Genomic DNA, 11,220 nt, shown 5'->3' with positions numbered 1-11,220 from the left:
CGGGTGGTATGGCTTGCTATGGCTGGCGCGGATGGTTTGGCTGGCAGAGCTGGCAGGGTTGGTACAGCTGGCACAGCTGGGCAGCCAGCGGAGCCTGGCCCCACCGAGGAGCAGCCCCCCGGCTGGTGGCTCTCGCTGCCGGAGCCTGCGCTGGGGGGTCCCAGGACCTGCTGTCCCAGCATTCGCTTTCCCTCTTCATTTGGCAACTGTACAGTCAGTGTGGGGGGGTGGGGAGCAAAAGTTTGGGAGTACATTTTAAAAGGAGAAATAGCCACTAAAGGAATTTTAAGACCTCATCTGTAGGGTCATGTAATCAAGAAAATATCTTTAAGGACTGCGGAGTCCACTAATTTTCTCCTCAATGTGCTCAGAAAACAATATGAAACTTTGTGGTATGAAAACGATGCCGAAGATAATTTAGCAGAATGTAAGTTGTCCTCAACTTTTCCTGTCCTTTTGCTCCTCTTATAAAGGTATAGACAACTTCTGACACACACACTTGAGCTATTTTGACCTGAAAATCTCTAAGAAGCCACAGACCCACCTTCAACCCTGCCCCGTTCTTCTTCCCGGTATCCTGCAACTGTGTAAAGCCTGAGAGAGAAGAACGAGCTCTGCCACGTTCCTTAAATCGTCCGGGTCCCAGGGCTACCCCGCCTGTCAGGCTGGATCCCAGCCCGCCCTGAACAACCAGGGATGGGTACGGTGCAAAAGGGACTGGGAACCTGGGACTGGGCTTAAAGGCTGATTAATCACAGGTACGTTGTATTGCTGCTGTGGGTTGGAATTGACGGGCCGGTTTGTATTTAAATTGTTTGGGGCGCATTCAATAGCTGGCTCTAGAGAATTGGAAGGATACTGTTTTATTGCAGCTTGCATAACACTAAATCAATAAACACATTCAAGCAGATGGAAAGCAAAACACAGGAGAAAAAACAGCACTATTATTTGGAGGAGAAAAGAAATAGCAAAGAGCACTTCTCGCTGATACTTTCGCCTTGAAAACACAAGCAGATGCTCTCACAGCAGAGACCTGATCTAACATCCACCTGCCAGCTCCCCGGGGCTGGGACATGCCCCAAAGACACCACCATTCCGCAAAGGGCACCCAGCGCCGTAACAAGCAAAATATCACCGTTTATTGCAGCCGTGACCTACTGCATGGCACGTAATGAGGAATTTTCCATTTCAAACTTTAATGCAATAATTAAGATGTCCATTAAGGTCTTTACAGTTTGACTGCTTGTAATTAAAAACGGGAGGGATGGGGGGGCAATGGCAGGGAGTTGCAGTCGAGGGCATCAAGCTCCCGCCGGCAGCTTTAAGTGCTCTCCCCGATTTTTATTCTCTGTTTTGTTTCTTTCTTCAACATAATTTTCCTGGTTTTGTTTGTAACTGTCCTCAGCGCAGGTGGCCTGAAAAACACATGAAAACCAATCTTAGTTCCCACAAGTACAACTTGATTTCAAAAAAGATCTTTTCCCCTCTACCAATACACCTCCGAAATACCGATGCTCCTGGGATGCAGTTTTTGGGGGTGTCTCTGAGCAGGGAGATCCTCGGGGCATCGCCTTGAGCCAGGCTGCCCCATCCGACAGCAGCGCTGGGGACATGGCGTGAGCCAGGACAGCTGAGCTCCATCAGCAAAGAGTCACGGGAATAACCCAAAAGCACAGCGTGACCGTCAGCCGCAGGAACGGTAACTGGGGTTTTATGCTCCACTTGGTTTCCAGACTGGTATAGCTCCCTGCTTACACAGTTCCCGGTGCAGCGTTAAGGGTGGGGTAGGTTTTAATCCAATAATGAAAAGAGAAGAAACCCCCGTTAAACCCACATCTTCCAACGTGTCTCTGCTCCTGGGAGGCCAAAGTCCCATTATCCAGTAATAGGATTTGGCCTCCTAAAGCTGTACCGAAATACTTGTAAAATTTTGTTCCCAAATCACCAGATTTTTACAAAGGATTAACAAAAATTAATGATTTGACGGAGGAAGTAGCTGCCAGACAAGCTTCGGCTGATCCCTTGAATCCCTTCCCAAATTGCTTTCCCCTGCTCTGTGCAACTACCAATTTACCGGTGACTCGCTCTTGTTCTTCCAAACACAGCGCTGGGCGCGATCCCCTGGCACTTTGGCATTAATTATTCTCTAATAAATTGTTTTTAATTTCAGCTCCAAAGGAAAAGAAAAAATAAAAATCCCGCTTCCATGGGAGACAATGGAAAGGTACATGTGTAGCAATTATCGGTAGGATTTTACACAAAGAATTAGCAACCTACTCGCGCATGTCCTGCATTCTCATTAAAGGCAAACCATTTGCGGTTGACAGGGGATTTTCCTGTGCAACCATTTAGGCTCATCGCAGCTGTTAAATTCCTTTCATATTGGGGTTTTTTTCCCCCCTCTCCTACCAAGTCTCGTACAAACCCACTCATTTACAATCTCTCTTGTGTACCTGTGTGAATTACGAGTGAGGGGAACACTTTCATGAGACTCATCCTCAGCCCTTGAGATGCCCGGAGCCGGCGCAAACCTTGGCTGGTCACAGGTGCCTTTTTACCTTTTTGCTCTTATTTTGCCCCAAATGAGACGAGCGACGGCTTGTGTCTGTAAAGCCGGTGTCACGAATTTCCCAGCTGCAGTCGCCTTCGTGGGGTTTTGCTGCCGCAACCAACCTGCTCCTCAGTGCACGCAGCTCCGCTCTGCCTCCTCCAGCATCCTCCCTCCAGCTCCTCCGTCCCACGGTCCATTCCTCTCCCAGCCCCTCTCCGCAAGCCCATTCAGCAGGTTTTGGGGAGTGGACAAAGTCCCCACATGTCCCCAGGCTCATGGGAGGGAGGATGTGCCCTCTTATTCTGCACCCCAGATCCTGGTTATTTACTGGTTATTTAGCAAAATAACCCCCCTAAACAAATAGTATTATCAGTGAGAGTAATCAGATATCAGAGAGGAGGTCTTCAGATGAGTCATTTATCGTGATCTGGTTTATTTCATTTTATTTCAGCCCATCTGGGGCACAATTGCACTTTGAAAAGGGCTGGAGGCTGCAGTTCCAACTGCAGGAGCCACCTGGACCCGCAAGAGCTCAACATAAAACCACCGTCCTTGCAATTTCATTTTACAGAAACCTCTAAGTAGGACACGTGCTGCAACAAAGTGGGTGACCCAAGAAATGTTTGCACAGCCCTGGGCTGTCCTTCCAGGAGAGCCAATGCCCGTGGGGGACGGGCTGTTCTGCACCTGGACAAAAAGGTTCAGATCCAGGGACCATGACAAACCTTTTCAGAGGGGTACCTGTTTCCTGGGGATTTTGTGGCCGGAGTCAGCTGGGAGTACAAAATTCAAATTTAACTAATTTCTTACTTAAATGATGCATTTTGGGGGATTAAAAACTATGGGGAAGTTTTGATTCACCTCCAAATCAGATTTTTTTCCTGGCTCTGTGACGAGCTAAGTGAAAAGCTTTAGCCTATATGTCGCCAAACTCTGGATGCAGCTCTTTGTCCTTTGAGCTCTGTCAAATACCAAGTGATCTCTCTCAGCACCCTCAGATCATTTCAATATTTTCAGAAACGCCTGTGTAATTTTGATTCGAGTTAGGATAAAAATACTGAAATCCAGAAACAGAGACAGAGCCTTGAGGTGGACAATCTCTTCCTGGCAGGTTTTGGAAATCTTTCATAATAGCTTGGGGTTGAAAAATGGGAACTGTTTGGGGGACCGAAAAGATAAACATGCCTGGAACCAGCTGTATTTTAAAGGGTTTAGGATAGAAACCATGCCTGAAAGAGCATCATTAAGAAGAATTACCCACAGGTTTAAAGGATATGGATAAAGCTGTTCAGGATGGAAACTGCACCAGATTCACTGTTGTTTCAAAACCAGATATGCTAATACACACGCAATTATATGCCGAATTTGGTAGGTAGCGTGGCTGAGACCTGCCTGCGTGGGTTCTATCTGCATGCGCTGTCGCAGTTAAAACACACACGGAGCAGACACATGAAAATCTGGCTTGTAAATGTAACACCAAGGTAATGCAATCTGAGGTATTACTGGTGGTTTTGGCTGTTCGGATTGAGAGGGGGCTAAGGCTGACAGCTCAAATAAGGCCTCTGCCTCCAGGAGTGCCCCAGATCACTGGAAACCAAGAGGGGTCCTGCTTTAGCACCTACCTTTTTCTGCAGAGCCAAAACCTACAGCATGAGTAAGAAATGGCATATTTTGGCATTGCTCAGGGCTTCGCTGTTTGTAGGTGAATCTTCACCACTGGGCTGGTAAGAACGTGTCACCGCTCTCCGTAAAGACACTGTTTTCTCTCTTCTCCTTCAATGCAGTGCCAATTTTTACCCTCTTCTGATGGTGTCTGTTCATCCTCTCCCTCCTCCTCCTCCTTGGAGATTTCTGGATTAAAGAATAAAGCACAGAATTGATTTCCTGAACGTGCATTAGAGAGGATTATTCCAGGAGATTCATCCGTGTTTGGTGGATTAATATTTCCAGGGAAGGGCATCTCCGATCTCAGCCAATACTTCTCTCAGCATATCCCAAAACATTTTTTGCTTTTGCAGGCAAGGAGGAGCATCTGTAATGGCAAGAGACAGACAGCAGAAGTTCACAGCACTGGCGTTTGAGCTTCAGAATCTTTTGTAACACCAACATTTCCCATATAAATATATGAAGGGTGTTTTCTGTGAATTCTGCCTTTTCTTTACTCTGCTAATAGTAAAGAATAAAACCAGACACATATCAGACAGACACAGAAAACCCTACCAGCACCAGGGAAGTCAGCTACAAATCCCTGTGTAGCGTCACTCGCCACCAAAAGCACCCTCTGAGAGAGGGGCGCAGCATTCAAACGAAATAGGAGCTTGTCCAATTAATTAATTTGGCCTCCATACCCTGCACAAACGTGGCAGATCAAGGGCCTATTATGTTATAAGAGCAATCTGCGAAGCCTGTCTAGCAATGCGTGGCTCTGAATTATGCTTCAGAGGTTAACAACTGAAGTAGAGCTAAAGCTCCCTCCTCCTGTCCTCCTCCTCCTGGAGGAGACGCTGTGTATAATTGAGCAGAAGAGGCAAAACCTCTTCCCAGGAGAGGTGGAGGCGAGTCAGCCCCGAACCCTAATTGAGACCTCGGAGACCAACCTTTAGATGTCAACCAGCCGGACAAAAAATGATTGCTCCTCAGTCATGCTTGGACAGATCAGCTGGGCTCCCCTTGCACTCGGCTTTAGCAGGGCTCGTTCTGGTGATGACTGTAAGGAAAAAGAAGAAAGGGATAAAAAAATCAGATTTTAGCAGGGGGGCAAAAGAAAGCATTCAGAAGGACTGCCTATCCATCCCTGGAAATTTTCTTCTAGGTATCGACTGCTTTACCTGCTTAGACTCTTGCATGGTCCGAGGTTTGCAAGCAACACTGCTGTAAGGCAGAGTAAGTGTTAGAAAGCAAGCTGGGGACTAGCGCCCGCAGGTAAAATTGTCCTGCCCTATTGTCAGCACATCTGGCAGCTGCTTCAGAGAAGCAAAGGGTCTTTGCTTTTACACTGCCCTCCAATCTGAGGAGGGCACTGGGTGTTGTAACCGCACTTTTCTGAGAGTCTGAAACGCTTGGTTTCAAGAGCTGGTTTGATTTTTGCTTCCAGTCTCAGTCTAGGACCAGAGCAGGAAATCCTGAAGCATCAAAGAAAATCATCTACATGTCTGTAAGGATGGGGAAGGAAACAGGGCCATTGCCTGGCTCTGTAAGGGGGGTGGGAAAACCTGGCAGCAGCTGAAGGGTCATGCTAGAAGGAAGGATGGAGATCCTTCACTCACCCGAGATGGATACCAGCATTTGGAGCAGGAGATGGGAATGGGGGATTTTAACTCCTGACCTGCTCTGAAGAAGCAAAGAGCTGGTCCAGAGGCTGCGATTGTGGCATGGGTGGGAAGGTGGTCGGGGTGGGAAGGTCACAGTGGAGAGGAATGTACATGGAGAGAGGGAAAAAGCTTCGGGGGGGGTTCTGTAGATGAGGCTATCTAGCCAACTCTGGGGGTAATCCTAAACACTGAATTTTGTGTCCTTGCTTCTGATTTCACATTGTTTCTTGCATGAACGTGACTCATTTGACTGTTGTGGACTTTCTCCTGATGTAGATCATCATGTCTGAGCAGATAGCCTGTCCCTGAGCCTTACGACACCAGATTACCCCTCCTCGCAACACGTTTATCTCCCTGCTTTCATCTGCCTCTCAGGGATGATGTTTATCAAGCAGAGGTTTCTACCCAGGGCCTTTAGGCACATTTGTACAGGTGACACCAGCCCTGTTAGATAATCCAGAGAGAGCAAAGCAAGAATTTGAAGTGCAAGGGCAAAAGAAGTGGCTGATCTTTTGCCCATCTCCTGAGCAGCATCGTCTCAGCGGCTGCATCCGCATCCCCGCAGCTCCGCCGAGGGACGGCCCTTTGCACAGCACACACAAAATTTCCTTGGCAAAAGCGTGGGTCCCTCCAACCAGGGCTGATAAACCACACGGTCTCACAACTCTTTCGTTTCACTACCACTGCCAAACTACAAACATAACAAATGGATTTGCATTTTCTTAGAGCCACCAGGAATTTGGAGGAATAATTTTTCCAGCTGATGCTCAGCACTGGGCAGTAAGGACATTACCCCGTGTGCCACAGCTCTATTTGGGACGCTGAAATGCAGAAAATATGACCTGACACAAAGAATAAACACAAAACGCATGATTTATTTATTAGTCCCATCACATGATGTGCTGTTAGCTAATGCCTTAGCAATGCATTACCAGCAGGCAACGTAATGAGTATTGTCTTGCTTGGCTTCAGATAGAAACTTCAAGTTGAGACATGGATCGAAACATGTCCTTGCGGTCCCTCTTGCTTTCATCCTTTCTTCCACAGGAATCACAGGAATCTCCATCTCCCTTCCCTGTCCCACCGTCTTTTTTGGCTTTCTGCAACAAATCATATGAGACTTCTCTGTACCTCTATGTACCTAAACAATAGGGATAGTTGGACAATATCTTCCTTTTCTCCCAATTTCTAGTTTTCTGTAAAGAATGTTTTCTCTCTAAAAGATTCCTCCCCCCTCCCTAAGGTCTGCCTGAAAAAACCAGCTCTTAAAATAAAACATTTGGGGTTCAATATGGATTTACTCCACAGGAATTTCTCTTGGTTTTGTTTTCCAAGTGTTTCGAATGGAAAACTTCAACCAGATGGCGCCCAAGAGAGCGCATCGCAGCTTTGCATTTTTTAGGACTGATATAACTTATCGTGAACTGCAAAATAGCTTCTTTCACGCTGTTCCTTATACCAGCCCTTAACAGCAGCCTCTTTGGCAACACAGCTCAGTAATTAAAACCTGCGCTTGGGAAGCGATTCCTTTAACCATGGAAATTAAACACGTTGTTCCTGAGCTCCCAAACATTTGCACAGAGCCGGGTAGGCACCCGAGGGCCTGTCCCCACTGTGGTTTTACTGTAGGAAAGGCAGAGAAAACAGGAGAGCGATGCAACGCTCGGCCCTCGGAGAGAAAAGAGCCGCCTGGGAGTGCGTGTGCTCAAACTGCAGCCTGGGCTCGTCGTAAATTTTCCCCCCATGCAGCAGCACCGCTTGCTTGATAAATGATGCTCCAGCCTGAAGTGTCAAAAGGAAAGAAAAAAAATCTCTCTTTTTTTCCTACTTCTTTCTAGTTATTTTTGACAAGCTGGAAGAGAACAGGGGGAGAGGGAAAGGCTGATGCATGTTTGATATACACTTTTGACGGAGCTTTTACTTTGTTATGTTTAATTGAAAAGTGTTAACGTCGTCTGACATGAATATTCAGCTGATGCCTTTTGGTGCTGTTCCAGGAGTTACGATCGCCTGTGATTCCACTACGGCTCCTCAGCACGGAGCCCTGTCAAAGCCAGAGTGACAGTGGGGAAGCTATTAATTGAAATAGCTTCATTAATTAGTAATTAACAGCAGGGTAATGACTATGTCACACATCGTATTTCAATGAATGCCCTTCATGTGTTATGGGGCCTTTAATTAAAGAATATGCATTTTAATTAAAGGCAAGTTTGGCCCTTTGGCCTCTGGAATACAAAAGATGTTTCTAACTTTCAAGACTGGGAGGAGGAAAGGTTAGCGTGGGGAAAAACAGGCTGAGTGCAAGTCATTTCAAAGTTAAATCCCCGCCGCTGCCGTGCCTGGAGCGTGGTTCCCGGCTCCCGGCCAGGTGAGGAGCAGCCACTGCGTTTGCAGGATCCGTGCGTAAAGCCGGGCCCAAGCAAACCGCGTCTTTGCACCCAGGGTGTCGCTGGAAGCCGCCCCGCGCCGTGCTTGACACAGCGGCCGCATTTCGTGTCTGACCGAGGGAAAATGCAGGTTTGGGGGATTTTGGAGCAGCTCGAGCACAGCCCTCATCCTTCCCGGCGGTTCCTCGAAAAGAAAGTACCCGTCACTCCTGAGACGGGCACAGGGGTTGGAGAGGATCATTTCAATGAACCAGATGGGATAAATTACAGCAGAGTTTGGTCTTTGCATATTCTGCTGGTTAGGATTTACTCCCTGGGACTGGAGTGGGCACAGCGTTGGTTTCTGTTGGATGTAAGTACAGCTCTTTCTGGAGTGATCCCACACATATGCTCGGAAAGACAATTTGGAGGTTTGAAATACATGGACTATACAGTGAGCATCAAGGGAAAGTTTAGGAAAACAGGTCCAAGGTGCCCGAGAGCTATTTACAGTCTCAAGCAAAAAACCCTCAAACCCCACAAAACAATAAAACCTCAACCCAGCCCAACCAGAAACAACCACCAAAAGAGTTCTTTTACATTTTGATCAAAAAAGCATTTACGTTTTAAAACAAAAAAACTTCAAACTGGCCCCTTTCAAAAATAAGCTCTACTCCCCTGACATCCGGATCTGAAAGACTGAAGAGAAGCTTCCCAAATGTGATGAGGGTTAGATGAGTGAGACATTGCATTTCAAAGAGAAAATGGCACATCAAAGGCAGCTCCAGCCCGATATTGAAGTACCCACCCAGGAGGGCTCCTGTCTGGAGTATTGGACAAGGCAGAGGCGGTCGCTGCTGCTGGAAGCGCTCGGAGAGAAGGTGGGAAGGGCAAGAGGCAGCCCCACGTCTTTCTGAAGGCAGCTGGGGTCTGGATCAGGCCAACGCAGTTTTTGGGAAGCACATCTGCCTCTCCCAGCTAATGATGCCGGTTGGAAAGTCACCACTTCGCCCTACGCTGCTGAAATGTCAACAGTGCGATCGTGTCTTTAACCAACCCCAGAAATTAATTTAATAATGAACTAAGAGCATCTTCTGCCTCCCCACCTGGCCTCTTCCAGAAGGTCGTGGCTGAGGCATCCTTTACCTTGCTGTTATATCGCCAGCGTGTCTCGGGGATGGCTGACCCCACCAGGAGCACGGGCTGATCCCTCGGCCCATCACGTGGTGAGCACGCTGTTTCCCTTGAGCAGACCAGATGTTGTCTCAATTTATGGGCTACAGAAGAAATTGTGCTAAAACTTAGTCATAAAGGCCAATAGTTTCACCAGGTGAAGATAATTTATACTACTATTTATACTAAAATATGACCCTCTTATTGCACTAGAGTGCTGAACTCCTCCAGTATCTCTTTGGCCTCATCGGAGAGGGTGCAGAGAGATCTGCGCGTCCCTGATACCCAACAGCACTAACTGAGCCCGCCCCGGGTGGGCCAAGCCCTTCCAGACCCCCCCGATACCCCCATGGACGTGATAGCTGGAAACTGGGACACACACGTACGCACCAAACCGAGACTTGGTGGCTGTGGTGTGAAAGAAGGAGATGCAGAGGAAATAAGGTTTGGAGCAAAGTGGACTGGGATGGTGAGATACCATCTGCCAAATCCCTTCTGCTGCTCTAAGGAAATAAATGAAGAAAACAAGCGGATGTCGAAATTCAGAGTTAAACTTTGGAGGAGAAGTTGGGGGAGGGAAAACGTGTGAATCACTCAGGGTATCCAAGTATGGTAATTAATGTTAATAACATTAAATAATTTAAACAGACAAGCGATATTTTATATTATATTTCTTTGGCATTTTTACTGGTGTCACACTGGGTTTGTCCTTGTGTCCTGGATCAGTAAGATCCCATTCGCCGCGAGTAAAGCCGAGGGTGACTTTGGGGTGAGGGGTTGTTTTAAAGATCTTTTTTTTTTTTTTTTCCCCTATTTCCCAAAGTAAAACTCCAGGTATGAAATTCCTGCTCAGGTGGGAACGTAAATTGTACAGACACAAATGATTTATTTACTTTGCAACAGCAGGTATTTTGTGCAATTGTGGGAAGAGGGACCATGTTTCTGTTCACCACTAAGGCTTGTGTGTGTACATTTTGCTGTCACACTCGCTCAGACACAAAGAACAGCATATTTTAAGCATATTTTCATCTTTAGGCCCTACATCCATTCAAGACCCCCTGGGTTTGGTTTCACAACCTGTGCTAAAGTTGCGACCAAGCTGGAGGGAAAAGTGCCATCACAACGTGTGTCAAAAAAAAGCCTTTGGTTTCACCACCATTGTTTATACGATCGTTAAAATTCTGGGGGTGTGCTCAGCTGTGTATAAAACGCGGCGATCAGGTTTGCCTCCTGAATAAGGTTGCTTCAAAAATCATATATGAATTTTTAAAAGGAAAATGGCTCCCTAGGTAAATAAATTTTGGTGGCACATAGAACAGCAAAAGATGCTATGGCTTTTGTGAAAATAAGAAGCAAACCCTCTTCCAGTTATCTGAGCTGTAATGCTGGCTGGATTCACCTTAGCAGAAAAAAACCTAAATGAGTCTTCATTTTCTTCAGCCATTCTAACAATAAATCCTGATTTAGGGTCAGTCTTGATAGACTAAACCTAAATATACTGAGCATGAAATGCCTGGATCATCCCAGCCTTATCCCCTTTCTTGCTGTAGAGCAGAGAGATGCTTGGGGTGTTTTTAGATGCAGCTCTTTGCCACTCTGCAGTTGGAAAATTCATCAAAACACAGTCAAATCCCTGTTCAGATGCGATGCAGACCGGGGGAAAGGAGTCTGGCTGGTCTCTGTGGGACACCTTGGCCACAATTTTCCTTTTTATTTGCAGACACAGCAAGAAAGTCCAACCTGAACGTGACCCACCCTGTGCAGAGCAGAGTTTGGCCCTGACTCATGGCGACTGCGATTCAAGTCTGATGACGCTCGT

Source organism: Aptenodytes forsteri, unplaced genomic scaffold (genome assembly GCF_000699145.1).
Source record: "Aptenodytes forsteri isolate BGI_AS27 unplaced genomic scaffold, ASM69914v1 Scaffold47, whole genome shotgun sequence".
Lineage (NCBI taxonomy): Eukaryota > Metazoa > Chordata > Aves > Sphenisciformes > Spheniscidae > Aptenodytes > Aptenodytes forsteri.
Note: the sequence above shows the minus strand (reverse complement) of the source record.